At 40.1% G+C, this 26855-nt stretch overlaps 1 long non-coding RNA gene, 5 other non-coding genes and 34 pseudogenes across 6 annotated transcripts; all 40 read right to left on the bottom strand.

Moving 5' to 3' along the window:
* Positions 1–277: 277 nt before the first annotated feature.
* On the bottom strand, positions 278–379 carry LOC149590101 (5S ribosomal RNA; annotated as a pseudogene).
* Positions 380–501: 122 nt separating this feature from the next.
* LOC149590100 (5S ribosomal RNA) lies at positions 502–620 on the bottom strand. Its single transcript, XR_016379587.1, has one exon. It is a non-coding gene; the product is annotated as a 5S ribosomal RNA (ribosomal RNA).
* Positions 621–757: 137 nt separating this feature from the next.
* Positions 758–876, bottom strand: LOC149590099 (5S ribosomal RNA; annotated as a pseudogene).
* A 618-nt stretch (positions 877–1494) lies between these two features.
* LOC149590098 (5S ribosomal RNA) lies at positions 1495–1613 on the bottom strand (annotated as a pseudogene).
* Positions 1614–1750: 137 nt separating this feature from the next.
* LOC149590097 (5S ribosomal RNA) lies at positions 1751–1869 on the bottom strand (annotated as a pseudogene).
* Positions 1870–2006: 137 nt separating this feature from the next.
* LOC149590096 (5S ribosomal RNA) lies at positions 2007–2125 on the bottom strand. The gene has a single exon (XR_016379608.1). It is a non-coding gene; the product is annotated as a 5S ribosomal RNA (ribosomal RNA).
* Positions 2126–2247: 122 nt separating this feature from the next.
* On the bottom strand, positions 2248–2350 carry LOC149590095 (5S ribosomal RNA; annotated as a pseudogene).
* A 137-nt stretch (positions 2351–2487) lies between these two features.
* Positions 2488–2606, bottom strand: LOC149590094 (5S ribosomal RNA; annotated as a pseudogene).
* A 2225-nt stretch (positions 2607–4831) lies between these two features.
* Positions 4832–5275, bottom strand: LOC149590093 (uncharacterized). Its single transcript, XR_016379552.1, has 3 exons — positions 5156–5275; positions 4915–4934; positions 4832–4849 (listed from the first exon to the last, which is right to left on the bottom strand). It is a non-coding gene; the product is annotated as an uncharacterized LOC149590093 (long non-coding RNA).
* A 12158-nt stretch (positions 5276–17433) lies between these two features.
* Positions 17434–17552, bottom strand: LOC149590092 (5S ribosomal RNA; annotated as a pseudogene).
* Positions 17553–17687: 135 nt separating this feature from the next.
* Positions 17688–17806, bottom strand: LOC149590091 (5S ribosomal RNA; annotated as a pseudogene).
* Positions 17807–17930: 124 nt separating this feature from the next.
* LOC149590090 (5S ribosomal RNA) lies at positions 17931–18033 on the bottom strand (annotated as a pseudogene).
* Positions 18034–18167: 134 nt separating this feature from the next.
* Positions 18168–18286, bottom strand: LOC149590089 (5S ribosomal RNA; annotated as a pseudogene).
* Positions 18287–18421: 135 nt separating this feature from the next.
* LOC149590088 (5S ribosomal RNA) lies at positions 18422–18540 on the bottom strand (annotated as a pseudogene).
* A 135-nt stretch (positions 18541–18675) lies between these two features.
* LOC149590087 (5S ribosomal RNA) lies at positions 18676–18794 on the bottom strand (annotated as a pseudogene).
* A 135-nt stretch (positions 18795–18929) lies between these two features.
* Positions 18930–19048, bottom strand: LOC149590086 (5S ribosomal RNA; annotated as a pseudogene).
* Positions 19049–19422: 374 nt separating this feature from the next.
* On the bottom strand, positions 19423–19541 carry LOC149590085 (5S ribosomal RNA). The gene has a single exon (XR_016379588.1). It is a non-coding gene; the product is annotated as a 5S ribosomal RNA (ribosomal RNA).
* Positions 19542–19915: 374 nt separating this feature from the next.
* LOC149590084 (5S ribosomal RNA) lies at positions 19916–20034 on the bottom strand. The gene has a single exon (XR_016379586.1). It is a non-coding gene; the product is annotated as a 5S ribosomal RNA (ribosomal RNA).
* A 136-nt stretch (positions 20035–20170) lies between these two features.
* LOC149590083 (5S ribosomal RNA) lies at positions 20171–20273 on the bottom strand (annotated as a pseudogene).
* Positions 20274–20408: 135 nt separating this feature from the next.
* On the bottom strand, positions 20409–20527 carry LOC149590082 (5S ribosomal RNA; annotated as a pseudogene).
* Positions 20528–20663: 136 nt separating this feature from the next.
* Positions 20664–20766, bottom strand: LOC149590081 (5S ribosomal RNA; annotated as a pseudogene).
* A 927-nt stretch (positions 20767–21693) lies between these two features.
* On the bottom strand, positions 21694–21796 carry LOC149590080 (5S ribosomal RNA; annotated as a pseudogene).
* A 136-nt stretch (positions 21797–21932) lies between these two features.
* Positions 21933–22035, bottom strand: LOC149590079 (5S ribosomal RNA; annotated as a pseudogene).
* A 138-nt stretch (positions 22036–22173) lies between these two features.
* Positions 22174–22292, bottom strand: LOC149590078 (5S ribosomal RNA; annotated as a pseudogene).
* A 137-nt stretch (positions 22293–22429) lies between these two features.
* LOC149590077 (5S ribosomal RNA) lies at positions 22430–22548 on the bottom strand (annotated as a pseudogene).
* A 378-nt stretch (positions 22549–22926) lies between these two features.
* On the bottom strand, positions 22927–23045 carry LOC149590076 (5S ribosomal RNA; annotated as a pseudogene).
* Positions 23046–23166: 121 nt separating this feature from the next.
* LOC149590075 (5S ribosomal RNA) lies at positions 23167–23285 on the bottom strand (annotated as a pseudogene).
* A 137-nt stretch (positions 23286–23422) lies between these two features.
* Positions 23423–23541, bottom strand: LOC149590074 (5S ribosomal RNA; annotated as a pseudogene).
* A 121-nt stretch (positions 23542–23662) lies between these two features.
* LOC149590073 (5S ribosomal RNA) lies at positions 23663–23781 on the bottom strand (annotated as a pseudogene).
* A 135-nt stretch (positions 23782–23916) lies between these two features.
* On the bottom strand, positions 23917–24035 carry LOC149590072 (5S ribosomal RNA). The gene has a single exon (XR_016379630.1). It is a non-coding gene; the product is annotated as a 5S ribosomal RNA (ribosomal RNA).
* Positions 24036–24172: 137 nt separating this feature from the next.
* Positions 24173–24291, bottom strand: LOC149590071 (5S ribosomal RNA; annotated as a pseudogene).
* A 137-nt stretch (positions 24292–24428) lies between these two features.
* On the bottom strand, positions 24429–24547 carry LOC149590070 (5S ribosomal RNA; annotated as a pseudogene).
* Positions 24548–24685: 138 nt separating this feature from the next.
* Positions 24686–24804, bottom strand: LOC149590069 (5S ribosomal RNA; annotated as a pseudogene).
* Positions 24805–24941: 137 nt separating this feature from the next.
* On the bottom strand, positions 24942–25060 carry LOC149590068 (5S ribosomal RNA; annotated as a pseudogene).
* A 137-nt stretch (positions 25061–25197) lies between these two features.
* On the bottom strand, positions 25198–25316 carry LOC149590067 (5S ribosomal RNA; annotated as a pseudogene).
* A 138-nt stretch (positions 25317–25454) lies between these two features.
* LOC149590066 (5S ribosomal RNA) lies at positions 25455–25573 on the bottom strand (annotated as a pseudogene).
* Positions 25574–25951: 378 nt separating this feature from the next.
* Positions 25952–26070, bottom strand: LOC149590065 (5S ribosomal RNA; annotated as a pseudogene).
* A 121-nt stretch (positions 26071–26191) lies between these two features.
* On the bottom strand, positions 26192–26310 carry LOC149590064 (5S ribosomal RNA; annotated as a pseudogene).
* A 137-nt stretch (positions 26311–26447) lies between these two features.
* Positions 26448–26566, bottom strand: LOC149590063 (5S ribosomal RNA; annotated as a pseudogene).
* A 121-nt stretch (positions 26567–26687) lies between these two features.
* On the bottom strand, positions 26688–26806 carry LOC149590062 (5S ribosomal RNA; annotated as a pseudogene).
* Positions 26807–26855: the final 49 nt, after the last annotated feature.

Here is a 26855-nt window from a genome sequence, read left to right as displayed (position 1 = left end):
AGAAGCACTTTTTGAGAATTTTTTCACTATTTTCAAATATAAATGCTGAAACCAAATTTTTTGTACTTTTTGCTTTAATTCAAGCAAATATAACGATATTCATTCAAAAAACTGTTAAAATTCAATTTTCAATAAGAAATCGTCACGGATTTTGTGTCTCGAAGAAAAAAAGCATGCGATTTTTTCGGTACAATTTTTCGACCGAATTTAGCTTAAATACATAAAATACTCATTAAAAGTATCTGGTGGAATTTAAAAGAGGGAACAAAAAGAAAAAAGCCAACGGCACGCAGTGTTCCCAAGTACTGACTGCGCTCGACGCTGCTTAACTTCGGTGATCGGACGAGAACCGGTGTTTCAGCGTGATATGGCCGTTGCCGACAATGCTAGTTAATAATTTGAATTTAATTAACCTTCATCTTTTTAAAACAATAACAAAAAGAAAATATGTTTGCTTTTTTCATATCTATTGGATTTTAAAAGAGGAAAAAAAAGTGAAAAAGCCAACGGCACGCAGTGTTCCTAAGTGGTCTCCCTCCCAAGTACTGACTGCGCTCGACGCTGCTTAACTTCGGTGTTCGGATGAGAACCGGTGTTTTCAGCGTGATATGGCCGTTTCCGAGAGTGCTAGTTAATAATTCGAATTTAAATTAAGTGAGACAAATTAACCTTCATCTTTTTAAAACAATAACAAAAAGAAAATGTGTTTGCTTTTTTCATATCTATTGGAATTTAAAAGACAAAAAAAAAGTGAAAAAGCTAACGGCAAGCAGTGTTCCTAAGTGGCCTCCCTCCCAAGTACTAACAGCGCTCGACGCTGCTTTACGTCGGTGATCGGACGAGAACCGGTGTTTTCAGCGTGATATGGCCGTTGCCGAGAGTGCTAGTTAATAATTCGAATTTAAAGTAAGTGAGACAAATTAACCTTCATCTTTTTAAAACAATAACAAAAAGAAAATGTGTTTGCTTTTTTCATATCTATTGGAATTTAAAAGACAAAAAAAAAGTGAAAAAGCTAACGGCAAGCAGTGTTCCTAAGTGGCCTCCCTCCCAAGTACTAACAGCGCTCGACGCTGCTTTACGTCGGTGATCGGACGATATTCGGTGTATTCAGCGTGATATGGCCGTTGCCGAGAGCGCTAGTTAATAATTTCAATTTAATTAACCTTCATCTTTATAAAACAATAACAAAAAGAAGATGTGTTTGCTTTTTTCATATCTGTTGGAATTTAAAAGAGGAAACAAAAAGGAAAAAGCTAACGGCACGAAGTGTTCCCAAGTACTGACTGCGCTCGACGCTGCTTAACTTCGGTGATCGGACGAGAACCGGTGACTTCAGCAAGATATGGCCGTTGCCGAGAGTGCTAGTTAATAATTCGAATTTAAAGTAAGTGAGACAAATTAACCTTCATCTTTTTAAAACAATAACAAAAAGAAAACATGTTTGCTTTTTTCATATCTATTGGAATTTAAAAGAGGAAAAAAAAGTGAAAAAGCCAACGGCACGCACTGTTCCTAAGTGGTCTCCCTCCCAAGTACTGACTGCGCTCGACGATGCTTAACTTCGGTGATCGGACGAGATCCGGTGTTTTCAGCGTGATATGGCCGTTGCCGAGAGTGCTAGTTAATAATTCGAATATAAATTAAGTCAGACAAATTAACCTTCATCTTTCTAAAACAATAACAAAAAGAAAATATGTTTGCTTTTTTCATATCTATTGGATTTTAAAAGAGGAAAAAAAAGTGAAAAAGCCAACGGCACGCAGTGTTCCTAAGTGGTCTCCCTCCCAAGTACTGACTGCTCTCGATGCTGCTTAACTTCGGTGATCGGATGAGAACCGGTGTTTTCAGCGTGATATGGCCGTTTCCGAGAGTGCTAGTTAATAATTCGAATTTAAATTAAGTGAGACAAATTAACCTTCATCTTTTTAAAACAATAACAAAAAGAAAATATGTTTGCTTTTTTCATACCTATTGGAATTTACAAGAGGAAAAAAAAGTGAAAAAGCCAACGGCACGCACTGTTCCTAAGTGGTCTCCCTCCCAAGTACTTACTGCGCTCGACGCTGCTTAACTTCGGTGATCGGACGAGAACCGGTGTTTTCAGCGTGATATGGCCGTTGCCGAGAGTGCTAGTTAATAATTCGAATTTAATTAACCTTCATCCTTATAAAACAATAACAAAAAGAAGACGTGTTTGCTTTTTTCATATCTGTTGGAATTTAAAAGAGGAAACAAAAAGGAAAAAGCCAACGGCACGAAGTGTTCCCAAGTACTGACTGCGCTCGACGCTGCTTAACTTCTGTGATCGGACGAGAACCGGTGACTTCAGCGTGATATGGCCGTTGCCGAGAGTGCTAGTTAATAATTCGAATTTAAAGTAAGTGAGACAAATTAACCTTCATCTTTTTAAAACAATAACAAAAAGAAAACATGTTTGCTTTTTTCATATCTATTAAAATTTTAAAGAGGAAAAAAAAGTGAGAAAGCCAACGGCACGCCGTGTTCCTAATTGGTCTCCCACCCAAGTACTGACTGCGCTCGACGCTGCTTTACGTCGGTGATCGGACGAGATTCGGTGTATTCAGCGTGATATGGCCGTTGCCGAGAGTGCTATTTAATAATTTGAATTTAATTAACCTTCATCTTTATAAAACAATAACAAAAAGAAGATATGTTTGCTTTTTTCATATCTCTTGGAATTTAAAAGAGGAATCAAAAGTGACAAAGCCAACGGCACGCAGTGTTCCCAAGTAATGACTGCGCTCGACGCTGCTTAACTTCGGTGATCGGACGAGTACCGGTATTTTCAGCGTGATATAGCCGTTGCCGAGAGTGCTATTTAATAATTTGAATTTAATTAAAATTATGGCTGAGACCCCACAACACCGCTCCTGGGTGTGCACGAACCAACAAACCTACCGGATAACAGCCGAACGCGCTAAAAAGGCGCCACGGAAGCCCAAAAATTAAATGTTCGTCAGGTATTTTGGTAAAACTTTGGCTTTTTACGTTACATCTGATACCTCACAACACCGTTCCTGGGTGTGCTCGAACTGCCAACCTTTCGGTTAACAGCCGAACGCGCTAACCATTGCGCAACAGAAGCCCAAAAATTAAATGGTCGTCAGGTATTGTGGAAACATTATGACTTTTTACGCTACATTTGAAAACCCCACAACACCGCTCCCGGGTGTGCTCGAACCACCAACCTTTCGGATAACAGCCGAACGCGCTAAAAAGGCGTAACGGAAGCCCGGAAATTAAATGGTCGTCAGGTATTGTGGAAAAACTTTGACTTTTTACGTTACCTCTGTGACCTCACAACACCGCTCACGGATGTGCTCGAACCACCAACCGTTTGATTGACAGCTAAACGTGCTAGCCATTGCGCCACGGAAGCCCATAAATTAAATGGTCGTCAGGTATTGTGGAAAAACTTTGGCTTTTTACGTTACATCTGAGACCTCACCACACCGCTCCCGGGTGTGCTCGATCCACCAACCTTTCGGTTAACAGCCGAACGCGCTAACCATTGCGCAACGGAAGCCCATAAATTAAATGGTCGTCAGGTATTGTGGAAAAACTTCGGCTTTTTACGCTACATCTGAGACTCCACAACACCGCTCCCGGGTGGGCTCGAACCACCGACCTTTCAGTTAACAGCTGAACGCGCTAACCATTGGGCCACGGAAGCCCAAAAATTAAATGTTCGTCAGGTATTGTGGAAAACGTTTGACATTTTACGTTACATCGGAGACCTCCCAACACCGCTCCCGTGTAAGCTCGAACCATCAACCTTTCGGTTAACAGCCCTACGCCAAAAAAGTGTTTAGGTTTGCAACATCTGAACAGGTTATAAAGTTAAACATTGGTGTGAGGTAATGTTTTTTGCTTCAATGTTGATGTCTTATTACATCTCCGTTTCTCTAAGGATCCTTTAAATGTGTTCCAAAGAGGAACACTTCTTATTTTATCACGTTTAAGAGTAAAACACAGAATAATCTTAACACTAAGCTAAACATCAACGCTTACCAGGTGTTATTTAACGTAACATGTTTTTAATACGTTGGTATATAGCTTAAATGTTTTTAAATCTTTATTTTAAGAAGAATTATAATATTTTAGAAAAACAACTAAAAAGTGGAGGTATATTTTACCACTAGGTGAATAATCTAACACCTTGTGGCTATATTCATAATGTAGGTCACAATGGCTTTCACTTTATATTGAGAAAAGGACTTCCTTGACTCAAATTTTGAGCAAAATATATGTTTAAAGTGATGGTTTGACTTGAAGAATAAATAAGCTTTCTTGGCTTTAATACTAGAACAACATTTCCAACAGGTCGGCTAGATTTGTTTAAATAGGTATATTCCCATTGCGCAGAATTCCATTAGACCAAATACCGCCAAAGTTTCTTATGAATTTAGCCCAACCGTGGGTGTTGGTATTTACAATTCAAACGACGCTATTTGTCGAATTAAGCGACCTCGAAAGTGCTAGTGTTTTCAATACATTCGTGCTGCCTTGGAAACGCCAATATTTGACGACTATGCAACAAGATGATAATAAAAAACGACCTCGGTAAGTTATCACCACCGTGTCTTCTAAATACTGTATATAATATAACAGTATACAAAAAAGTGAAAATTGGACTTGGGTTAAGCATTAACAGGGATAGATAGACTTTTTTAAGACGGAATGGGTAACAGGGTTATTCGGGTGCGCGTCCTAGTCCACAACCCCCTTACCCGTGACGGAGGGGTATGAATGAAGAGGCGGGTCTTATGTTTGTTATGGTGTTGTATGTATATCCGGGTCAAATAAACGTCGTCTGCCCATTCGTCTGCCAAGTTGAAATGGGTTCGGATTATAATTTTTGAAATAACATCGTTTAAAAATGGAAGTTACACAAGACATAGGGCTTGCAACTGAAAAAAAAACAGGGAAGACCCAAGAAAATTAAAAGTGAGTTAGAATTGAGTAAAAGTCTTCATAGATATTACAGCACGAACAGGTTTTAACCAAACACTAAGCTCACAAAACTTCTGACCATTCACTAAGCCTTGGTTAACTTAATCAAATTCGTTTACAAAATCATGAGGATAGTAGAAATGATTGGCTTAAGAAAGAATTAGCGAACAATTTTCACCTTTACAGATGTACTCCAAATCCAAAACACCGGCACCAAATTCACTAAGTACCTTCTTAATTGCTATTAAAAACTATTCCCGGATAATTACCGGACCATCGCATTTAGACGGCTCCATTTTGAACCCCTGTGAAGATGCTTATCTGTACAACCATAGCCCACTCGATCCGCGCTCTATAGCTATAGCGCGAGCAGCTTGCGGCGTGACGCGCGTGATCGAGTGGGCTATGGTACAACGCAAGAGGGGTCGTAGTCATGGTGATAGAGGTAAACAGGAATTACGTATTTTTGGCCCTCCCCGTCAGCAACGTCACCAATACGTAGTTTTTGTGAGCCTCTAAGATAATTTAATTTTTTGGTTACGTGTTGAAGGAAGGGACTATATACTCCTCTACGAGTCGGACTGAAGTAAAGGCCAAACATTGTTTATTCCGTCTTAAAAAAGTCTATCTATCCCTGGCATTAAACAAAAACAATTTCGTCCAATAAAACGTTTTTGTTCAAAACCAGGTTAGGTTAGTAATATTATATAAATCATTTAACATTGTTACGCCTTTTCCAAAATATTGATGTTTATCTTCATTGACTTCTCAAATAATATGCCTTTTCCAAAAAGTTACTGTTCGGCTAGGTTTGGTTTGGTTTGGTTAGAACGTCTCTTCCTCTTTTGGGCGGTTATACACTTCAAGTACAGTAAAACGGCTGGCTTAAAGTATTTTCATAATGAATATAACATAAAAAATAAATCAATATTAGCAATTGATTTTATTATTTCATATATTGCTGATTTATTACTATTTCGTTCTTATAATCCTTAGTTCTAAAATAATAATTTAGAAAATGTTTGGATCTAGTGTTCATTTTACGTAGGCCGTGAATTGTTTTAAGTTAATTTAGTTTAAATCCCACGAGGAGCGGCACGGGTTTTTCTGAAAACAATGTATCTTATTTAGCAGCAATTATTTCAACCTATGTATATAAAGCGACGCAGGTCGTAACACCATTCAAAATAATTCAAGATAAACCTGCAAATATCTTTAAAACTAAGCTTATAAACCCATAAACATGATAGGAAGCTAAGCTTATAAACCTTTAGTCGTGTTTCAAACCTAAACATATAATCCTGAAAACATGTTATACAACTAGGCATATAATCGTGTAAACACGTTTTGTTACTAAGCATTATAGCACAATAACATGATATATACTACCTTAAACATCTTTAAATACTAGATATGACAATCGATCAACACATTTTGAACCTAAACATAAGGTGTTGCAAACCTAAACACCATTCTTATTTAAACATGAGTGTTTTTAAACATGATAAAATATCTGTTGCATTTTCGTGTTTAGGCAAGTGTTTAGTTTCTAAACACTTTTTTTTCTGTGTACGTGCTAACCATTGAGCCAAGGAAGCTTAGAAAATAAATGGTTGTCAGGTATTGTGGAAAAACTTTGACTTTTTACGTTACTTATAAAACTTCACACCTACACTCTCGGGTGGGCTCGAACCACCAACCTTTCGGTTAACAGCTGAACGCTCTAACCAAAAATTAAATGTTCGTCAGGTATTGTGGACAAAACTTTGGCTTTTTACGTTACATCTGATACCTCACAACACCGCTCCTGGGTGTGCTCGAACTACCAACCTTTCGGTAAACAGCCGAACGCGCTAACCATTGCGCAACGGAAGCCCAAAAATTAAATGGTCGTCAGGTATTGTGGAAAAATTATGACTTTTTACGCTACATCTGAGACCTCACAACACCGCTCCCGGGTGTGCTCGATCCACCAACCTTTCGGTTAACAGCCGAACGCGCTAACCATTGCGCAACGGAAGCCCAAAATAAAAATGGTCGTCAGGTATTGTGGAAAAATTATGGCTTTTTACGCTACATCTGAGACCCCACAACACCGCTCCCGGGTGTGCTCGAACCACCAACCTTTCGGGTAACAACCGAACGCGCTAAAAAGGCGCCACGGAAGCCCGGAAATTAAATGGTCGTCAGGGATTGTGGAAAAACTTCGGCTTTTTACGTTACTTCTGAGACCTCACAACACCGCTCCCGGATGTGCTCGATCCACCAACCTTTTTATTGACAGCTAAACGCGCTAGCCATTGCGCAACGGAAGCGCATAAATTAAATGGTCGTCAGGTATTGTTGAAAAACTTCGGCTTTTTACGTTACTTCTGAGACCTCACAACACCGCTCCCGGGTGTGCTCGATCCACCAACCTTTTGGTTAACAGCCGAACGCGCTAACCATTGCGCAACGGAAGCCCAAAGTATAAATGGTCGTCAGGTATTGAGGAAAAATTATGGCTTTTTACGCTACATCTGAGACCCCACAACACCGCTCCCGGGTGTGCTCGAAAAACAAACCTTTCGGATAACAGCCGAATGCGCTAAAAAGGCGCCACGGAAGCCCAAAAATTAAATGTTCGTCAGGTATTGTGGAAAAACTTCGGCTTTTTACGTTACATCTGATACCTCACAACAACGCTCCCGGATGTGCTCGAACCACCAACCCTTTGATTGACAGCTAAACTTGCTAGCCATTGCGCCACGGAAGCCCATAAATTAAATGGTCGTCAGGTATTGTGGAAAAACTTTGGCTTTTTACGTTACATCTGATACCTCACAACACCGCTCCTGGGTGTGCTCGAACTACCAACCTTTCGGTAAACAGCCGAACGCGCTAACCATTGCGCAACGGAAGCCCAAAAATTAAATGGTCGTCAGGTATTGTGGAAAAATTATGACTTTTTACGCTACATCTGAGACCTCACAACACCGCTCCCGGGTGTGCTCGATCCACCAACCTTTCGGTTAACAGCCGAACGCGCTAACCATTGCGCAACGGAAGCCCAAAATAAAAATGGTCGTCAGGTATTGTGGAAAAATTATGGCTTTTTACGCTACATCTGAGACCCCACAACACCGCTCCCGGGTGTGCTCGAACCACCAACCTTTCGGTTAACAGCTGAACGCTCTAACCAAAAATTAAATGTTCGTCAGGTATTGTGGACAAAACTTTGGCTTTTTACGTTACATCTGATACCTCACAACACCGCTCCTGGGTGTGCTCGAACTACCAACCTTTCGGTAAACAGCCGAACGCGCTAACCATTGCGCAACGGAAGCCCAAAAATTAAATGGTCGTCAGGTATTGTGGAAAAATTATGACTTTTTACGCTACATCTGAGACCTCACAACACCGCTCCCGGGTGTGCTCGATCCACCAACCTTTCGGTTAACAGCCGAACGCGCTAACCATTGCGCAACGGAAGCCCAAAATAAAAATGGTCGTCAGGTATTGTGGAAAAATTATGGCTTTTTACGCTACATCTGAGACCCCACAACACCGCTCCCGGGTGTGCTCGAACCACCAACCTTTCGGGTAACAACCGAACGCGCTAAAAAGGCGCCACGGAAGCCCGGAAATTAAATGGTCGTCAGGGATTGTGGAAAAACTTCGGCTTTTTACGTTACTTCTGAGACCTCACAACACCGCTCCCGGATGTGCTCGATCCACCAACCTTTTTATTGACAGCTAAACGCGCTAGCCATTGCGCAACGGAAGCGCATAAATTAAATGGTCGTCAGGTATTGTTGAAAAACTTCGGCTTTTTACGTTACTTCTGAGACCTCACAACACCGCTCCCGGGTGTGCTCGATCCACCAACCTTTTGGTTAACAGCCGAACGCGCTAACCATTGCGCAACGGAAGCCCAAAGTATAAATGGTCGTCAGGTATTGAGGAAAAATTATGGCTTTTTACGCTACATCTGAGACCCCACAACACCGCTCCCGGGTGTGCTCGAAAAACAAACCTTTCGGATAACAGCCGAATGCGCTAAAAAGGCGCCACGGAAGCCCAAAAATTAAATGTTCGTCAGGTATTGTGGAAAAACTTCGGCTTTTTACGTTACATCTGATACCTCACAACAACGCTCCCGGATGTGCTCGAACCACCAACCCTTTGATTGACAGCTAAACTTGCTAGCCATTGCGCCACGGAAGCCCATAAATTAAATGGTCGTCAGGTATTGTGGAAAAACTTTGGCTTTTTACGTTACATCTGATACCTCACAACACCGCTCCTGGGTGTGCTCGAACTACCAACCTTTCGGTAAACAGCCGAACGCGCTAACCATTGCGCAACGGAAGCCCAAAAATTAAATGGTCGTCAGGTATTGTGGAAAAATTATGACTTTTTACGCTACATCTGAGACCTCACAACACCGCTCCCGGGTGTGCTCGATCCACCAACCTTTCGGTTAACAGCCGAACGCGCTAACCATTGCGCAACGGAAGCCCAAAATAAAAATGGTCGTCAGGTATTGTGGAAAAATTATGGCTTTTTACGCTACATCTGAGACCCCACAACACCGCTCCCGGGTGTGCTCGAACCACCAACCTTTCGGTTAACAGCTGAACGCTCTAACCAAAAATTAAATGTTCGTCAGGTATTGTGGACAAAACTTTGGCTTTTTACGTTACATCTGATACCTCACAACACCGCTCCTGGGTGTGCTCGAACTACCAACCTTTCGGTAAACAGCCGAACGCGCTAACCATTGCGCAACGGAAGCCCAAAAATTAAATGGTCGTCAGGTATTGTGGAAAAATTATGACTTTTTACGCTACATCTGAGACCTCACAACACCGCTCCCGGGTGTGCTCGATCCACCAACCTTTCGGTTAACAGCCGAACGCGCTAACCATTGCGCAACGGAAGCCCAAAATAAAAATGGTCGTCAGGTATTGTGGAAAAATTATGGCTTTTTACGCTACATCTGAGACCCCACAACACCGCTCCCGGGTGTGCTCGAACCACCAACCTTTCGGGTAACAACCGAACGCGCTGAAAAGGCGCCACGGAAGCCCGGAAATTAAATGGTCGTCAGGGATTGTGGAAAAACTTCGGCTTTTTACGTTACTTCTGAGACCTCACAACACCGCTCCCGGATGTGCTCGATCCACCAACCTTTTTATTGACAGCTAAACGCGCTAGCCATTGCGCAACGGAAGCGCATAAATTAAATGGTCGTCAGGTATTGTTGAAAAACTTCGGCTTTTTACGTTACTTCTGAGACCTCACAACACCGCTCCCGGGTGTGCTCGATCCACCAACCTTTTTATTGACAGCTAAACGCGCTAGCCATTGCGCAACGGAAGCGCATAAATTAAATGGTCGTCAGGTATTGTTGAAAAACTTCGGCTTTTTACGTTACTTCTGAGACCTCACAACACCGCTCCCGGGTGTGCTCGATCCACCAACCTTTTGGTTAACAGCCGAACGCGCTAACCATTGCGCAACGGAAGCCCAAAGTATAAATGGTCGTCAGGTATTGAGGAAAAATTATGGCTTTTTACGCTACATCTGAGACCCCACAACACCGCTCCCGGGTGTGCTCGAAAAACAAACCTTTCGGATAACAGCCGAATGCGCTAAAAAGGCGCCACGGAAGCCCAAAAATTAAATGTTCGTCAGGTATTGTGGAAAAACTTCGGCTTTTTACGTTACATCTGATACCTCACAACAACGCTCCCGGATGTGCTCGAACCACCAACCCTTTGATTGACAGCTAAACTTGCTAGCCATTGCGCCACGGAAGCCCATAAATTAAATGGTCGTCAGGTATTGTGGAAAAACTTTGGCTTTTTACGTTACATCTGATACCTCACAACACCGCTCCTGGGTGTGCTCGAACTACCAACCTTTCGGTAAACAGCCGAACGCGCTAACCATTGCGCAACGGAAGCCCAAAAATTAAATGGTCGTCAGGTATTGTGGAAAAATTATGACTTTTTACGCTACATCTGAGACCTCACAACACCGCTCCCGGGTGTGCTCGATCCACCAACCTTTCGGTTAACAGCCGAACGCGCTAACCATTGCGCAACGGAAGCCCAAAATAAAAATGGTCGTCAGGTATTGTGGAAAAATTATGGCTTTTTACGCTACATCTGAGACCCCACAACACCGCTCCCGGGTGTGCTCGAACCACCAACCTTTCGGTTAACAGCTGAACGCTCTAACCAAAAATTAAATGTTCGTCAGGTATTGTGGACAAAACTTTGGCTTTTTACGTTACATCTGATACCTCACAACACCGCTCCTGGGTGTGCTCGAACTACCAACCTTTCGGTAAACAGCCGAACGCGCTAACCATTGCGCAACGGAAGCCCAAAAATTAAATGGTCGTCAGGTATTGTGGAAAAATTATGACTTTTTACGCTACATCTGAGACCTCACAACACCGCTCCCGGGTGTGCTCGATCCACCAACCTTTCGGTTAACAGCCGAACGCGCTAACCATTGCGCAACGGAAGCCCAAAATAAAAATGGTCGTCAGGTATTGTGGAAAAATTATGGCTTTTTACGCTACATCTGAGACCCCACAACACCGCTCCCGGGTGTGCTCGAACCACCAAACTTTCGGGTAACAACCGAACGCGCTAAAAAGGCGCCACGGAAGCCCGGAAATTAAATGGTCGTCAGGGATTGTGGAAAAACTTCGGCTTTTTACGTTACTTCTGAGACCTCACAACACCGCTCCCGGATGTGCTCGATCCACCAACCTTTTTATTGACAGCTAAACGCGCTAGCCATTGCGCAACGGAAGCGCATAAATTAAATGGTCGTCAGGTATTGTTGAAAAACTTCGGCTTTTTACGTTACTTCTGAGACCTCACAACACCGCTCCCGGGTGTGCTCGATCCACCAACCTTTTGGTTAACAGCCGAACGCGCTAACCATTGCGCAACGGAAGCCCAAAGTATAAATGGTCGTCAGGTATTGAGGAAAAATTATGGCTTTTTACGCTACATCTGAGACCCCACAACACCGCTCCCGGGTGTGCTCGAAAAACAAACCTTTCGGATAACAGCCGAATGCGCTAAAAAGGCGCCACGGAAGCCCAAAAATTAAATGTTCGTCAGGTATTGTGGAAAAACTTCGGCTTTTTACGTTACATCTGATACCTCACAACAACGCTCCCGGATGTGCTCGAACCACCAACCCTTTGATTGACAGCTAAACTTGCTAGCCATTGCGCCACGGAAGCCCATAAATTAAATGGTCGTCAGGTATTGTGGAAAAACTTTGGCTTTTTACGTTACATCTGATACCTCACAACACCGCTCCTGGGTGTGCTCGAACTACCAACCTTTCGGTAAACAGCCGAACGCGCTAACCATTGCGCAACGGAAGCCCAAAAATTAAATGGTCGTCAGGTATTGTGGAAAAATTATGACTTTTTACGCTACATCTGAGACCTCACAACACCGCTCCCGGGTGTGCTCGATCCACCAACCTTTCGGTTAACAGCCGAACGCGCTAACCATTGCGCAACGGAAGCCCAAAATAAAAATGGTCGTCAAGGTATTGTGGAAAAATTATGGCTTTTTACGCTACATCTGAGACCCCACAACACCGCTCCCGGGTGTGCTCGAACCACCAACCTTTCGGGTAACAACCGAACGCGCTAAAAAGGCGCCACGGAAGCCCGGAAATTAAATGGTCGTCAGGGATTGTGGAAAAACTTCGGCTTTTTACGTTACTTCTGAGACCTCACAACACCGCTCCCGGATGTGCTCGATCCACCAACCTTTTTATTGACAGCTAAACGCGCTAGCCATTGCGCAACGGAAGCGCATAAATTAAATGGTCGTCAGGTATTGTTGAAAAACTTCGGCTTTTTACGTTACTTCTGAGACCTCACAACACCGCTCCCGGGTGTGCTCGATCCACCAACCTTTTGGTTAACAGCCGAACGCGCTAACCATTGCGCAACGGAAGCCCAAAGTATAAATGGTCGTCAGGTATTGAGGAAAAATTATGGCTTTTTACGCTACATCTGAGACCCCACAACACCGCTCCCGGGTGTGCTCGAAAAACAAACCTTTCGGATAACAGCCGAATGCGCTAAAAAGGCGCCACGGAAGCCCAAAAATTAAATGTTCGTCAGGTATTGTGGAAAAACTTCGGCTTTTTACGTTACATCTGATACCTCACAACAACGCTCCCGGATGTGCTCGAACCACCAACCCTTTGATTGACAGCTAAACTTGCTAGCCATTGCGCCACGGAAGCCCATAAATTAAATGGTCGTCAGGTATTGTGGAAAAACTTTGGCTTTTTACGTTACATCTGATACCTCACAACACCGCTCCTGGGTGTGCTCGAACTACCAACCTTTCGGTAAACAGCCGAACGCGCTAACCATTGCGCAACGGAAGCCCAAAAATTAAATGGTCGTCAGGTATTGTGGAAAAATTATGACTTTTTACGCTACATCTGAGACCTCACAACACCGCTCCCGGGTGTGCTCGATCCACCAACCTTTCGGTTAACAGCCGAACGCGCTAACCATTGCGCAACGGAAGCCCAAAATAAAAATGGTCGTCAAGGTATTGTGGAAAAATTATGGCTTTTTACGCTACATCTGAGACCCCACAACACCGCTCCCGGGTGTGCTCGAACCACCAACCTTTCGGGTAACAACCGAACGCGCTAAAAAGGCGCCACGGAAGCCCGGAAATTAAATGGTCGTCAGGGATTGTGGAAAAACTTCGGCTTTTTACGTTACTTCTGAGACCTCACAACACCGCTCCCGGATGTGCTCGATCCACCAACCTTTTTATTGACAGCTAAACGCGCTAGCCATTGCGCAACGGAAGCGCATAAATTAAATGGTCGTCAGGTATTGTTGAAAAACTTCGGCTTTTTACGTTACTTCTGAGACCTCACAACACCGCTCCCGGGTGTGCTCGATCCACCAACCTTTTGGTTAACAGCCGAACGCGCTAACCATTGCGCAACGGAAGCCCAAAGTATAAACGGTCGTCAGGTATTGAGGAAAAATTATGGCTTTTTACGCTACATCTGAGACCCCACAACACCGCTCCCGGGTGTGCTCGAAAAACAAACCTTTCGGATAACAGCCGAATGCGCTAAAAAGGCGCCACGGAAGCCCAAAAATTAAATGTTCGTCAGGTATTGTGGAAAAACTTCGGCTTTTTACGTTACATCTGATACCTCACAACAACGCTCCCGGATGTGCTCGAACCACCAACCCTTTGATTGACAGCTAAACTTGCTAGCCATTGCGCCACGGAAGCCCATAAATTAAATGGTCGTCAGGTATTGTGGAAAAACTTTGGCTTTTTACGTTACATCTGAGACCTCACAACACCGCTCCTGGGTGTGCTGGATCCACCAACCTTTTTGTTAACAGTCGAACGCGCTAACCATTGCGCCACGGAAGCCAAAAAATTAAATGTTCGTCAGGTATTGTGGAAAATATTGGCTTTTTACGCTACATCTGAGACCCTACAACACCGCTCCCGGGTGGGCTCGAACCACCAACCTTTCGATTAAAAGCTGAACGCGCATAGCATTCCGCCACGGAAGCTTAGAAATTAGATGGTTGTCAGGTGTTGTGGAAAAACTTTGACTTTTTACGTTACTTATAAAACTTCACACCAATGTTCCCGGATGGGCTCGAACCACCAACCTTTCGGTTAACAGCCAAACACGCAAACCATTGCGCAAAGGAAGTCCAAAAGTTAAATGGTGTTCAGGTATTGTGGAAAAACTTTGACTTTTTACGTTACTTATAAAACTTCACACCAACGTTCCCTATTGGACTCGAACCACAAAAAAGCAAAAAGTACAAAAACTATGGTTTCAGCGGTTATATTTGAAAATAGTGAAAAAATTATCAAAAAGTGCTTCTATGGTCAAGAAACGTCGATTTTGAAAATGTTATTAAAAATCAAGGTACATTTTTATTTATTGATCAATCGAGATGAAATCACTTTTAATGAGTATTTTATAGGTAAATAAGCTGAATTCGGTCAAAAATTTGTCCAGAAAAAAATGCATTCAAAAGTGTACCGAAAAAATCGCATGTTTTTTTTCTTCAAGATACAAAATCCGAGACAACGATTTCTTATTGAAAATTGAATTTGAACAGTTTTATGAATGAATATCGTTATATTTGCTTGAATTAAACAAAAAGTACAAATTAATGGTTTCTGTGATTATATTTGAAAATAGCGAAAAAAAACTAAAATGTGCTTCTCTGGTCGAGAAACGTCGATTTTGAAAATGTTATAAAAAATCGAGGTACATTTTTATTTATTGATCAATCGAGATGAAATCACTTTAAATGAGTATTATATAGGTAAATAAGCTGTATTCGGTCAAAAATTTGTCCAGAAAAAAATACATTCAAAAAAGTACCGAAAAAATCGCATGTTTTTTTTCTTCAAGATACAAAATCCGTGACAACGATTTCTTAATAAAAATTGAATTTGAACAGTTTTTTGAATGAATATCGTTACATTTGCTTGAATTAAAGCAGAAAGTACAAAAATAATGGTTTCAGTGATTATATTTGAAAATAGTGAAAAACTTCAAAATGTGCTTCTCTGGTCAAGAAACGTCGATTTTGAAAATTCTATTAAAATTCGAGGTACATTTTTATTTATTGATCAATCGAGATGAAATCGCTTTTAATGATTATTTTATGTGTATTAAGCTAAATTCGGTCAAAAATTTGTCCTGAAAAAAATGCATTCAAAATTGTGCCGAAAAAATCGCATGTTTTTTTTCTTCAACATACAAAATGCGTGACAACGATTTCGTAATGAAAATTGAATTTGAACAGTTGTTTGAATGAATATCGTTACATTTGCTTGAATTAAAGCAAAAAGTACAAAAATAATGGTTTCAGCGGTTATATTTGAAAATAGTGAAAAAATTATCAAAAAGTGCTTCTATGGTCAACAAACGTCGATTTTGAAAATGTTATTAAAAATCAAGGTACATTTTTATTTATTGATCAATCGAGATGAAATCACTTTTAATGAGTATTTTATAGGTAAATAAGCTGAATTCGGTCAAAAATTTGTCCAGAAAAAAATGCATTCAAAAGTGTACCGAAAAAATCGCATGTTTTTTTTCTTCAAGATACAAAATCCGAGACAACGATTTCTTATTGAAAATTGAATTTGAACAGTTTTATGAATGAATATCGTTATATTTGCTTGAATTAAACAAAAAGTACAAATTAATGGTTTCTGTGATTATATTTGAAAATAGCGAAAAAAAAACTAAAATGTGCTTCTCTGGTCGAGAAACGTCGATTTTGAAAATGTTATAAAAAATCGAGGTACATTTTTATTTATTGATCAATCGAGATGAAATCACTTTAAATGAGTATTATATAGGTAAATAAGCTGTATTCGGTCAAAAATTTGTCCAGAAAAAAATACATTCAAAAAAGTACCGAAAAAATCGCATGTTTTTTTTCTTCAAGATACAAAATCCGTGACAACGATTTCTTAATAAAAATTGAATTTGAACAGTTTTTTGAATGAATATCGTTACATTTGCTTGAATTAAAGCAGAAAGTACAAAAATAATGGTTTCAGTGATTATATTTGAAAATAGTGAAAAACTTCAAAATGTGCTTCTCTGGTCAAGAAACGTCGATTTTGAAAATTCTATTAAAATTCGAGGTACATTTTTATTTATTGATCAATCGAGATGAAATCGCTTTTAATGATTATTTTATGTGTATTAAGCTAAATTCGGTCAAAAATTTGTCCTGAAAAAAATGCATTCAAAATTGTGCCGAAAAAATCGCATGTTTTTTTTCTTCAACATACAAAATGCGTGACAACGATTTCGTAATGAAAATTGAATTTGAACAGTTGTTTGAATGAATATCGTTACATTTGCTTGAATTAAAGCAAAAAGTACAAAAATAATGGTTTCAGCGGTTATATTTGAAAATAGTGAAAAAATTATCAAAAAGTGCTTCCCTGGTCGAGAAACGTCGATTTTGAAAATTCTACTAAAAATCGAGGTACATTTATATTTATTGATCTATCGATATGAAATCACTTTTAATGAGTATTTTATAGGTATTTAAGCTAAATTCGGTCAAAAATTTGTCCAGAAAAAAATGCATTCAAAAGTGTACCGAAAAAATCGCATGTTCTTTTCTTCAAGATACAAAATCCGTGACAACGATATCTTAATGAAATGACTGCGCTCGACGCTGCTTAACTTTGGTGATCGGACGAGAACCGGTGTTTTCAGCGTGATATGGCCGTTGCCGAGAGTGCTAGTTAATAATTCGAATTTAAATTAAGTGAGACAATTTAACCTTCATCTTTTTAAAACAATAAGAAAAGAAAATATGTTTGCTTTTTTCATATCTATCGGAATTTAAAAGAGGAAAAAAAGTGAAAAAACCAACGGCACGCTGTGTTCCTAAGCGGTCTCCCTCTCAAGTACTGACTGCGCTCGACGCTGCTTAACTTTGTCGATCGGACGAGAACCGGTGTTTTCAGCGTGATATGGCCGTTGCCGGGAGTGATAGTTAATAATTCGAATTTAAATTAAGAGAGACAATTAAACCTTCATCTTTTTAAAACAATAAGAAAAGAAAATATGTTTGCTTTTTTCATATCTATTGGAATTTAAAAGAGGAAAAAAAGTGAAAAAACCAACGGCACGCAGTGTTCCTAAGTGGTTTCCCTCCCAAGTACTGACTGCGCTCGACGCTGCTTAACTTCGGTGATCGGACGAGAACCGGTGTTTTCAGCGTTATTTGGCTGTTGCCGAGAGTGCTTTTTAATAAGTTGAATTTAATTAACCTTCATCTTTATAAAACAATAACAAAAAGAAGATATGTTTGCTTTTTTCATATCTGGTGGAAATTAAAAAAGAGGAAACAAAAGTGACAAAGCCAATGGCACGCAGTGTTCCCAAGTACTGACTGCGCTCGACGCTGCTTAACTTCGGTGATCGGACGAGAACCGGTGTATTCAGCGTGATATGGCCGTTGCCGAGAGTGCTAGTTATAAATTCGAATTAAAATTAAGTGAGACAATTTAACCTTCATCTTTTTAAAACAATAAGAAAAGAAAATATGTTTGCTTTTTTCATATCTATTGGAATTTAAAAGAGGAAAAAAGTGAAAAAGCCAACGGCACGCACTGTTCCTAAGTGGTCTCCCTCCCAAGCACTGACTGCGCTCGACGCTGCTTAACTTCGGTGATCGGACGAGAACCGGTGTTTTCAGCGTGATATGGCCGTTGCCGAGAGTGCTAGTTAATAATTCGAATTTAAATTAAGTGAGACAATTTAACCTTCATCTTTTTAAAACAATAAGAAAAGAAAATATGTTTGCTTTTTTCAGATTATTGGAATTTAAAAGAGGAAAAAAAGTGAAAAAAACAAACGGCACGCAGTGTTCCTATACGGTCTCCCTCCCAAGTACTGTCTGCGCTCGACGCTTCTTAACTTCGATGATCGGACGAGAACCGGTGTATTCAGCGTGATATGGCGGTTGCCGGGAGTGATAGTCATTAATTCGAATTTAAATTAAGTGAGACAATTTACCCTTCATCTTTTTAAAACAATAAGAAAAGAAAATATGTTTGCTTTTTTCATATCTATTGGAATTTAAAAGAGGAAAAAAAGTGAAAAAGCCAACGGCACGCACTGTTCCTAAGTGGTCTCCCTCCCAAGCACTGACTGCGCTCGACGCTGCTTAACTTCGGTGATCGGACGAGAACCGGTGTTTTCAGCGTGATATGGCCGTTGCCGAGAGTGCTATTTAATAATTCGAATTTAAATTAAGTGAGACAATTTAACCTTCATCTTTTTAAAACAATAAGAAAAGAAAATATGTTTGCTTTTTTCAGATTATTGGAATTTAAAAGAGGAAAAAAAGTGAAAAAAACAAACGGCACGCAGTGTTCCTAAGTTGTCTCCCTCTCAAGTACTGACTGCGCTCGACGCTGCTTAACTTTGGTGATCGGACGAGAACCGGTGTTTTCAGCGTGATATGTCCGTTGCCGAGAGTGCTAGTTAATAATTCGAATTTAAATTAAGTGAGACAATTTAACCTTCATCTTTTTAAAACAATAAGAAAAGAAAATATGTTTGCTTTTTTCATATCTGGTGGAATTTAAAAGAGGAAACAAAAGTGACAAAGCCAACGGCACACAGTGTTCCCAAGTACTGACTGCGCTCGACGCGGCTTAACTTTGGTGATCGGACGAGAACCGGTGTTTTCAGCGTGATATTGCCGCTGCCGAGAGTGCTAGTTAATAATTCGAATTTAAAATAAGTGAGACAATTTAACCTTCATCTTTTTAAAACAATAAAAAAAGAAAATATGTTTGCTTTTTTCATATCTATTGGAATTTAAAAGAGGAAAAAAAGTGAAAAAACCAACGGCACGCAGTGTTCCTAAGTGGTCTCCCTCCCAAGTACTAACTGCGCTCGACGCTGCTTAACTTCGGTGATCGGACGAGAACCGGTGTATTCATCGTGATATGGCCGTTGCCGAGAGTACTAGTTAATAATTCGAATTTAAATTAAGTGAGACAATTTAACCTTCATCTTTTTAAAACAATAAGAAAAGAAAATATGTTTGCTTTTTTCATATCTGGTGGAATTTAAAAGAGGAAACAAAAGTGACAAAGCCAACGGCACGCAGTGTTCCCAAGTACTGACTGCGCTCGACGCGGCTTAACTTTGGTGATCGGACGAGAACCGGTGTTTTCAGAGTGATATTGCCGCTGCCGAGAGTGCTAGTTAATAATTCGAATTTAAATTAAGTGAGACAATTTAACCTTCATCTTTTTAAAACAATAAAAAAAGAAAATATGTTTGCTTTTTTCATATCTATTGGAATTTAGAAGAGGAAAAAAAGTGAAAAAACCAACGGCACGCAGTGTTCCTAAGTGGTCTCCCTCCCAAGTACTAACTGCGCTCGACGCTGCTTAACTTCGGTGATCGGACGAGAACCGGTGTATTCATCGTGATATGGCCGTTGCCGAGAGTACTAGTTAATAATTCGAATTTAAATTAAGTGAGACAATTTAACCTTCATCTTTTTAAAACAATAAGAAAAGAAAATATGTTTGCTTTTTTCATATCTGGTGGAATTTAAAAGAGGAAACAAAAGTGACAAAGCCAACGGCACGCAGTGTTCCCAAGTACTGACTGCGCTCGACGCTGCTTAACTTCGGTGATCGGACGAGAACCGGTGTTTTCAGCGTGATATTGCCGCTGCCGAGAGTGCTAGTTAATAATTCGAATTTAAATTAAGTGAGACAATTTAACCTTCATCTTTTTAAAACAATAAAAAAAGAAAATATGTTTGCTTTTTTCATATCTATTGGAATTTATAACAGGAAAAAAAGTGAAAAAACCAACGGCACGCAGTGTTCCTAAGTGGTCTCCCTCCCAAGTACTAACTGCGCTCGACGCTGCTTAATTTCGGTGATCGGAGGAGAACCGGTGTATTCATCGTGATATGGCCGTTGCCGAGAATACTAGTTAATAATTCGAATTTAAATTAAGTGAGACAATTTAACCTTCATCTTTTTAAAACAATAAGAAAAGAAAATATGTTTGCTTTTTTCATATCTGGTGGAATTTAAAAGAGGAAACAAAAGTGACAAAGCCAACGGCACGCAGTGTTCCCAAGTACTGACTGCGCTCGACGCTGCTTAACTTTGGTGGTCGGACGAGAACCGGTGTTTTCAGCGTGATATGGCCGTTGCCGAGAGTGCTAGTTAATAATTCTAATTTAAACTAAGTGAGACAATTTAACCTTCATCTTATTAAATCAATAACAAAAAGAAAATATGTTTGCTTTTTTCATATCTATGGAATTTAAAAGAGGAAAAAAGAGTGAAAAAGCCAACGGCACGCAGTGTTCCTAAAGCCTGGTTTTCACTGCCGAAATTTTCACGGAACAGAAAAGAAAAATCCGCAAAATTTTGCGGAAAATTCCTTAAAAAGCGGCGGCAAAACGTTTTCACTTGTAATATGAAAGAGTGCGAGTTCGTGGAGACCAAGGCTTATCTGTTATGTTGAAAATGCACCAATAGCAACGTATCTATTTTCTTAGACTTAATTGTCTTTGTAAAAACGTTCAATTTTATCATATAAATAACGATTAAGCCAAATTTCTTTAGCAAATCGTTAACTATAAATTTTTAGACATTTAACTCGACAACAGAAGCGCCTTGAAAATAAAAAATGGCGTCGAAAAAAAGCCTCGCGAGCTGACCAAAACCAAGCCTATGACGTCACGCATTCGTCGATTCCTATTGGCCACCGCATTCCTTTCCGTAAAAATTTGCGGAAAAATAGAAAACCAAATCCGTGCTTGCCGCACAGAAAGGGCGAAACTTTGCGGCAAGTTACCTCTAAAAAAACGGCGCGGAACGCGGTTTTTCCTGCGTTTTGGGCCAGTGAAAACCAGGCTTAAGTGGTCTCCCTCCCAAGTACTGACTGCGCTCGACGCTCCTTAACTTCGGTGATCGGACGAGAACCGGTGTTTTCAGCGTGATATGGCCGTTGCCGAGAGTGCTTTTTAATCATTTGAATTTAATTAACCTTCATCTTTATAAAACAATAACAAAAAGAAGATATGTTTGCTTTTTTCATATCTGGTGGAATTTAAAAGAGGAACAAAAGTGACAAAGCCAACGGCACGCAGTGTTCCCAAGTACTGACTGCGCTCGACGCTGCTTAACTTCGGTGATCGGACGAGAAACGGTGTTTCCAGCGTGATATGGCCGTTGCCGAGAGTGCTAGTTAATAATTCGAATTTAAATTAGTGAGACAATTTAACCTTCATCTTTTTAAAACAATAACAAAAAGAAAATATGTTTGCTTTTTTGATATCTGGTGGAATTTAAAAGAGGAAACAAAAGTGACAAAGCCAACGGCACAAAGTGTTCCCAAGTACTGACTGCGCTCGACGCTGCTTAACTTCGGTGATCGGACGAGAACCGGTGTTTTCAGCGTGATATGGCCGTTGCCGAGAGTGCTGGTTAATAATTCGAATATAAATTAAGTGAGACAAATTAACCTTCATCTTTCTAAAACAATAACAAAAAGAAAATATGTTTGCTTTTTTCATATCTATTGGAATTTAAAAGAGGAAAAAAAAAGTGAAAAAACCAACGGCACGCAGTGTTCATAAGAGGTCTCCCTCCCAATTAATGACTGCGCTCGACGCTGCTTAACTTTGGTGATCGGACGAGAACCGGTGTTTTCAGCGTGATATGGCCGTTGCCGAGAGAGCTAGTTAATAATTCGAATTTAAATCAAGTGAGACAATTTAACATTCATCTTTTTAAAACAATAAGAAAAGAAAATATGTTTGCTTTTTTCATATCTATTGGAATTTAAAAGAGGAAAAAAAAAGTGAAAAAGCCAACGGCAAGCAGTGTTCCTAAGTGGTCTCCCTCCCAAGTACTGACTGCGCTCGACGCTGCTTAACTTCGGTGATCGGACGAGAAACGGTGTTTTCAGCGTGATATGGCCGTTGCCGAGAGTGCTAGTTAATAATTCGAATTTAAATTAAGTGAGACAATTTAACCTTCATCTTTTTAAAACAATAACAAAAAGAAAATATGTTTGCTTTTTTGATATCTGGTGGAATTTAAAAGAGGAAACAAAAGTGACAAAGCCAACGGCACAAAGTGTTCCCAAGTACTGACTGCGCTCGACGCTGATTAACTTCGATGATCGGACGAGAACCGCTGTTTTCAGCGTGATATGGCCGTTGCCGAGAGTGCAGGTTAATAATTCGAATATAAATTAAGTGAGACAAATTAACCTTCATCTTTCTAAAACAATAACAAAAAGAAAATATGTTTGCTTTTTTCATATCTATTGGAATTTAAAAGAGGAAAAAAAAAGTGAAAAAACCAACGGCACGCAGTGTTCCTAAGTGGTTTCCCTCCCAAGTACTGACTGCGCTCGACGCTGCTTAACTTCGGTGATCGGACGAGAACCGGTGTTTTCAGCGTGATTTGGCCGTTGCCGAGAGTGCTTTTTAATAATTTGAATTTAATTAACCTTCATCTTTATAAAACAATAACAAAAAGAAGATATGTTTGCTTTTTTCATATCTATTGGAATTTAAAAGAGGAAAAAAAGTGAAACAACCAACGGCACGCAGTGTTCCTAAGTGGTCTCCCTCCCAAGTACTGACTGCGCTCGACGCTGCTTAACTTTGGTGATCGGACGAGAACCGGCTTTTTCAGCGTGATATGGCCGTTGCCGGGAGTGATAGTTAATAATTCGAATTTAAATTAAGTGAGACAATTTAACCTTCATCTTTCTAAAACAATAACAAAAAGAAAATATGTTTGCTTTTTTCATATCTATTGGAATTTAAAAGAGGAAAAAAAAGTGAAAAAACCAACGGCACGCAGTGTTCCTAAGTGGTTTCCCTCCCAAGTACTGACTGCGCTCGACGCTGCTTAACTTCGGTGATCGGACGAGAACCGGTGTTTTCAGCGTGATTTGGCCGTTGCCAAGAGTGCTTTTTAATAATTTGAATTTAATTAACCTTCATCTTTATAAAACAATAACAAAAAGAAGATATGTTTGCTTTTTTCATATCTATTGGAATTTAAAAGAGGAAAAAAAGTGAAAAAACCAACGGCACGCAGTGTTCCTAAGAGGTCTCCCTCCCAATTACTGACTGCGCTCGACGCTGCTTAACTTTGGTGATCGGACGAGAACCGGTGTTTTCAGCGTGATATGGCCGTTGCCGAGAGAGCTAGTTAATAATTCGAATTTAAATCAAGTGAGACAATTTAACCTTCATCTTTTTAAAACAATAAGAAAAGAAAATATGTTTGCTTTTTTCATATCTATTGGAATTTAAAAGAGGAAAAAAAGTGAAAAAGCCAACGGCAAGCAGTGTTCCTAGGTGGTCTCCCTCCCAAGTACTGACTGCGCTCGACGCTGCTTAACTTCGGTGATCGGATGAGAACCGGTGTTTTCAGCGTGATATGGCCGTTGCCGAGAGTGCTAGTTAATAATTCGAATATAAATTAAGTGAGACAAATTAACCTTCATCTTTTTAAAACAATAACAAAAAGAAAATATGTTTGCTTTTTTCATATCTATTGGAATTTAAAATAGGAAAAAAAAGTGAAAAAGCCAACGGCACGCACTGTTCCTAAGTGGTCTCCCTCCCAAGCACTGACTCCGCTCGACGCTGCTTAACTTCGGTGATCGGACGAGAACCGGTGTTTTCAGCGTGATATGGCCGTTGCCGAGAGTGCTAGTTAATAATTCGAATTTAAATTAAGTGAGACAAATTAACCTTCATCTTTCTAAAACAATAACAAAAAGAAAATATGTTTGCTTGTTTCATATCTATTGGAATTTACAAGAGGGAAAAAAAGTGAAAAAGCCAACGGCACGCACTGTTCCTAAGTGGTCTCCCTCCCAAGTACTGACTGCGCTCGACGCTGCTTCACTTCGGTGATCGGACGAGAACCGGTGTTTTCATCGTGATATGGCCGTTCCCGAGAGTGCTAGTTAATAATTCGAATTTAAAAGAAGTGAGACAAATTAACCTTCATCTTTTTAAAACAATAACAAAAAGAAAATGTGTTTGCTTTTTTCATATCTATGGGAATTTAAAAGACAAAAAAAAAAGTGAAAAAGCTAACGGCAAGCAGTGTTCCTAAGTGGTCTCCCTCCGAAGTACTGACTGCGCTCGACGCTGCTTAACTTCGGTGATCGGATGAGAACCGGTGTTTTCAGCGTGATATGGCCGTTGCCGAGAGTGCTAGTTAATAATTCGAATTTAAATTAAGTGAGACAAATTAACCTTCATCTTTTTAAAACAATAACAAAAAGAAAATATGTTTGCTTTTTTCATATCTATTGGAATTTAAAATAGGAAAAAAAAGTGAAAAAGCCAACGGCACGCACTTTTCCTAAGTGGTCTCCCTCCCAAGCACTGACTGCGCTCGACCCTGCTTAACTTCGGTGATAGGACGAGAACCGGTGTTTTCAGCGTGATATGGCCGTAGCCGAGAGTGCTAGTTAATAATTCGAATATAAATTAAGTGAGACAAATTAACCTTCATCTTTCTAAAACAATAACAAAAAGAAAATATGTTTGCTTTTTTCATATCTATTGGAATTTAAAATAGGAAAAAAAAGTGAAAAAGCCAACGGCACGCACTGTTCCTAAGTGGTCTCCCTCCCAAGTACTGACTGCGCTCGACGCTGCTTAGCTTCGGTGATCGGACGAGAACCGGTGTTTTCAGCGTGATATGGCCGTTGCCGAGAGTGCTAGTTAATAATTCGAATATAAATTAAGTGAGACAAATTAACCTTCATCTTTCTAAAACAATAACAAAAAGAAAATATGTTTGCTTTTTTCATATCTATTGGAATTTAAAAGAGGAAAAAAAAAGTGAAAAAGCCAACGGCAAGCAGTGTTCCTAAGTGGTCTCCCTCCCAAGTACTGACTGCGCTCGACGCTGCTTAACTTCGGTGATCGGACGAGAAACGGTGTTTTCAGCGTGATATGGCCGTTGCCGAGAGTGCTAGTTAATAATTCGAATTTAAATTAAGTGAGACAATTTAACCTTCATCTTTTTAAAACAATAACAAAAAGAAAATATGTTTGCTTTTTTGATATCTGGTGGAATTTAAAAGAGGAAACAAAAGTGACAAAGCCAACGGCACAAAGTGTTCCCAAGTACTGACTGCGCTCGACGCTGATTAACTTCGATGATCGGACGAGAACCGCTGTTTTCAGCGTGATATGGCCGTTGCCGAGAGTGCTGGTTAATAATTCGAATATAAATTAAGTGAGACAAATTAACCTTCATCTTTCTAAAACAATAACAAAAAGAAAATATGTTTGCTTTTTTCATATCTATTGGAATTTAAAAGAGGAAAAAAAAAGTGAAAAAACCAACGGCACGCAGTGTTCCTAAGTGGTTTCCCTCCCAAGTACTGACTGCGCTCGACGCTGCTTAACTTCGGTGATCGGACGAGAACCGGTGTTTTCAGCGTGATTTGGCCGTTGCCGAGAGTGCTTTTTAATAATTTGAATTTAATTAACCTTCATCTTTATAAAACAATAACAAAAAGAAGATATGTTTGCTTTTTTCATATCTATTGGAATTTAAAAGAGGAAAAAAAGTGAAACAACCAACGGCACGCAGTGTTCCTAAGTGGTCTCCCTCCCAAGTACTGACTGCGCTCGACGCTGCTTAACTTTGGTGATCGGACGAGAACCGGCTTTTTCAGCGTGATATGGCCGTTGCCGGGAGTGATAGTTAATAATTCGAATTTAAATTAAGTGAGACAATTTAACCTTCATCTTTCTAAAACAATAACAAAAAGAAAATATGTTTGCTTTTTTCATATCTATTGGAATTTAAAAGAGGAAAAAAAAGTGAAAAAACCAACGGCACGCAGTGTTCCTAAGTGGTTTCCCTCCCAAGTACTGACTGCGCTCGACGCTGCTTAACTTCGGTGATCGGACGAGAACCGGTGTTTTCAGCGTGATTTGGCCGTTGCCAAGAGTGCTTTTTAATAATTTGAATTTAATTAACCTTCATCTTTATAAAACAATAACAAAAAGAAGATATGTTTGCTTTTTTCATATCTATTGGAATTTAAAAGAGGAAAAAAAGTGAAAAAACCAACGGCACGCAGTGTTCCTAAGAGGTCTCCCTCCCAATTACTGACTGCGCTCGACGCTGCTTAACTTTGGTGATCGGACGAGAACCGGTGTTTTCAGCGTGATATGGCCGTTGCCGAGAGAGCTAGTTAATAATTCGAATTTAAATCAAGTGAGACAATTTAAC

This window comes from Phalangium opilio, unplaced genomic scaffold (assembly GCF_054372755.1).
Source record: "Phalangium opilio isolate 3A_F unplaced genomic scaffold, DU_Popi_V2 ptg000505l_1, whole genome shotgun sequence".
NCBI lineage: Eukaryota > Metazoa > Arthropoda > Arachnida > Opiliones > Phalangiidae > Phalangium > Phalangium opilio.
This window is presented reverse-complemented; position numbering and strand designations above follow the sequence as displayed.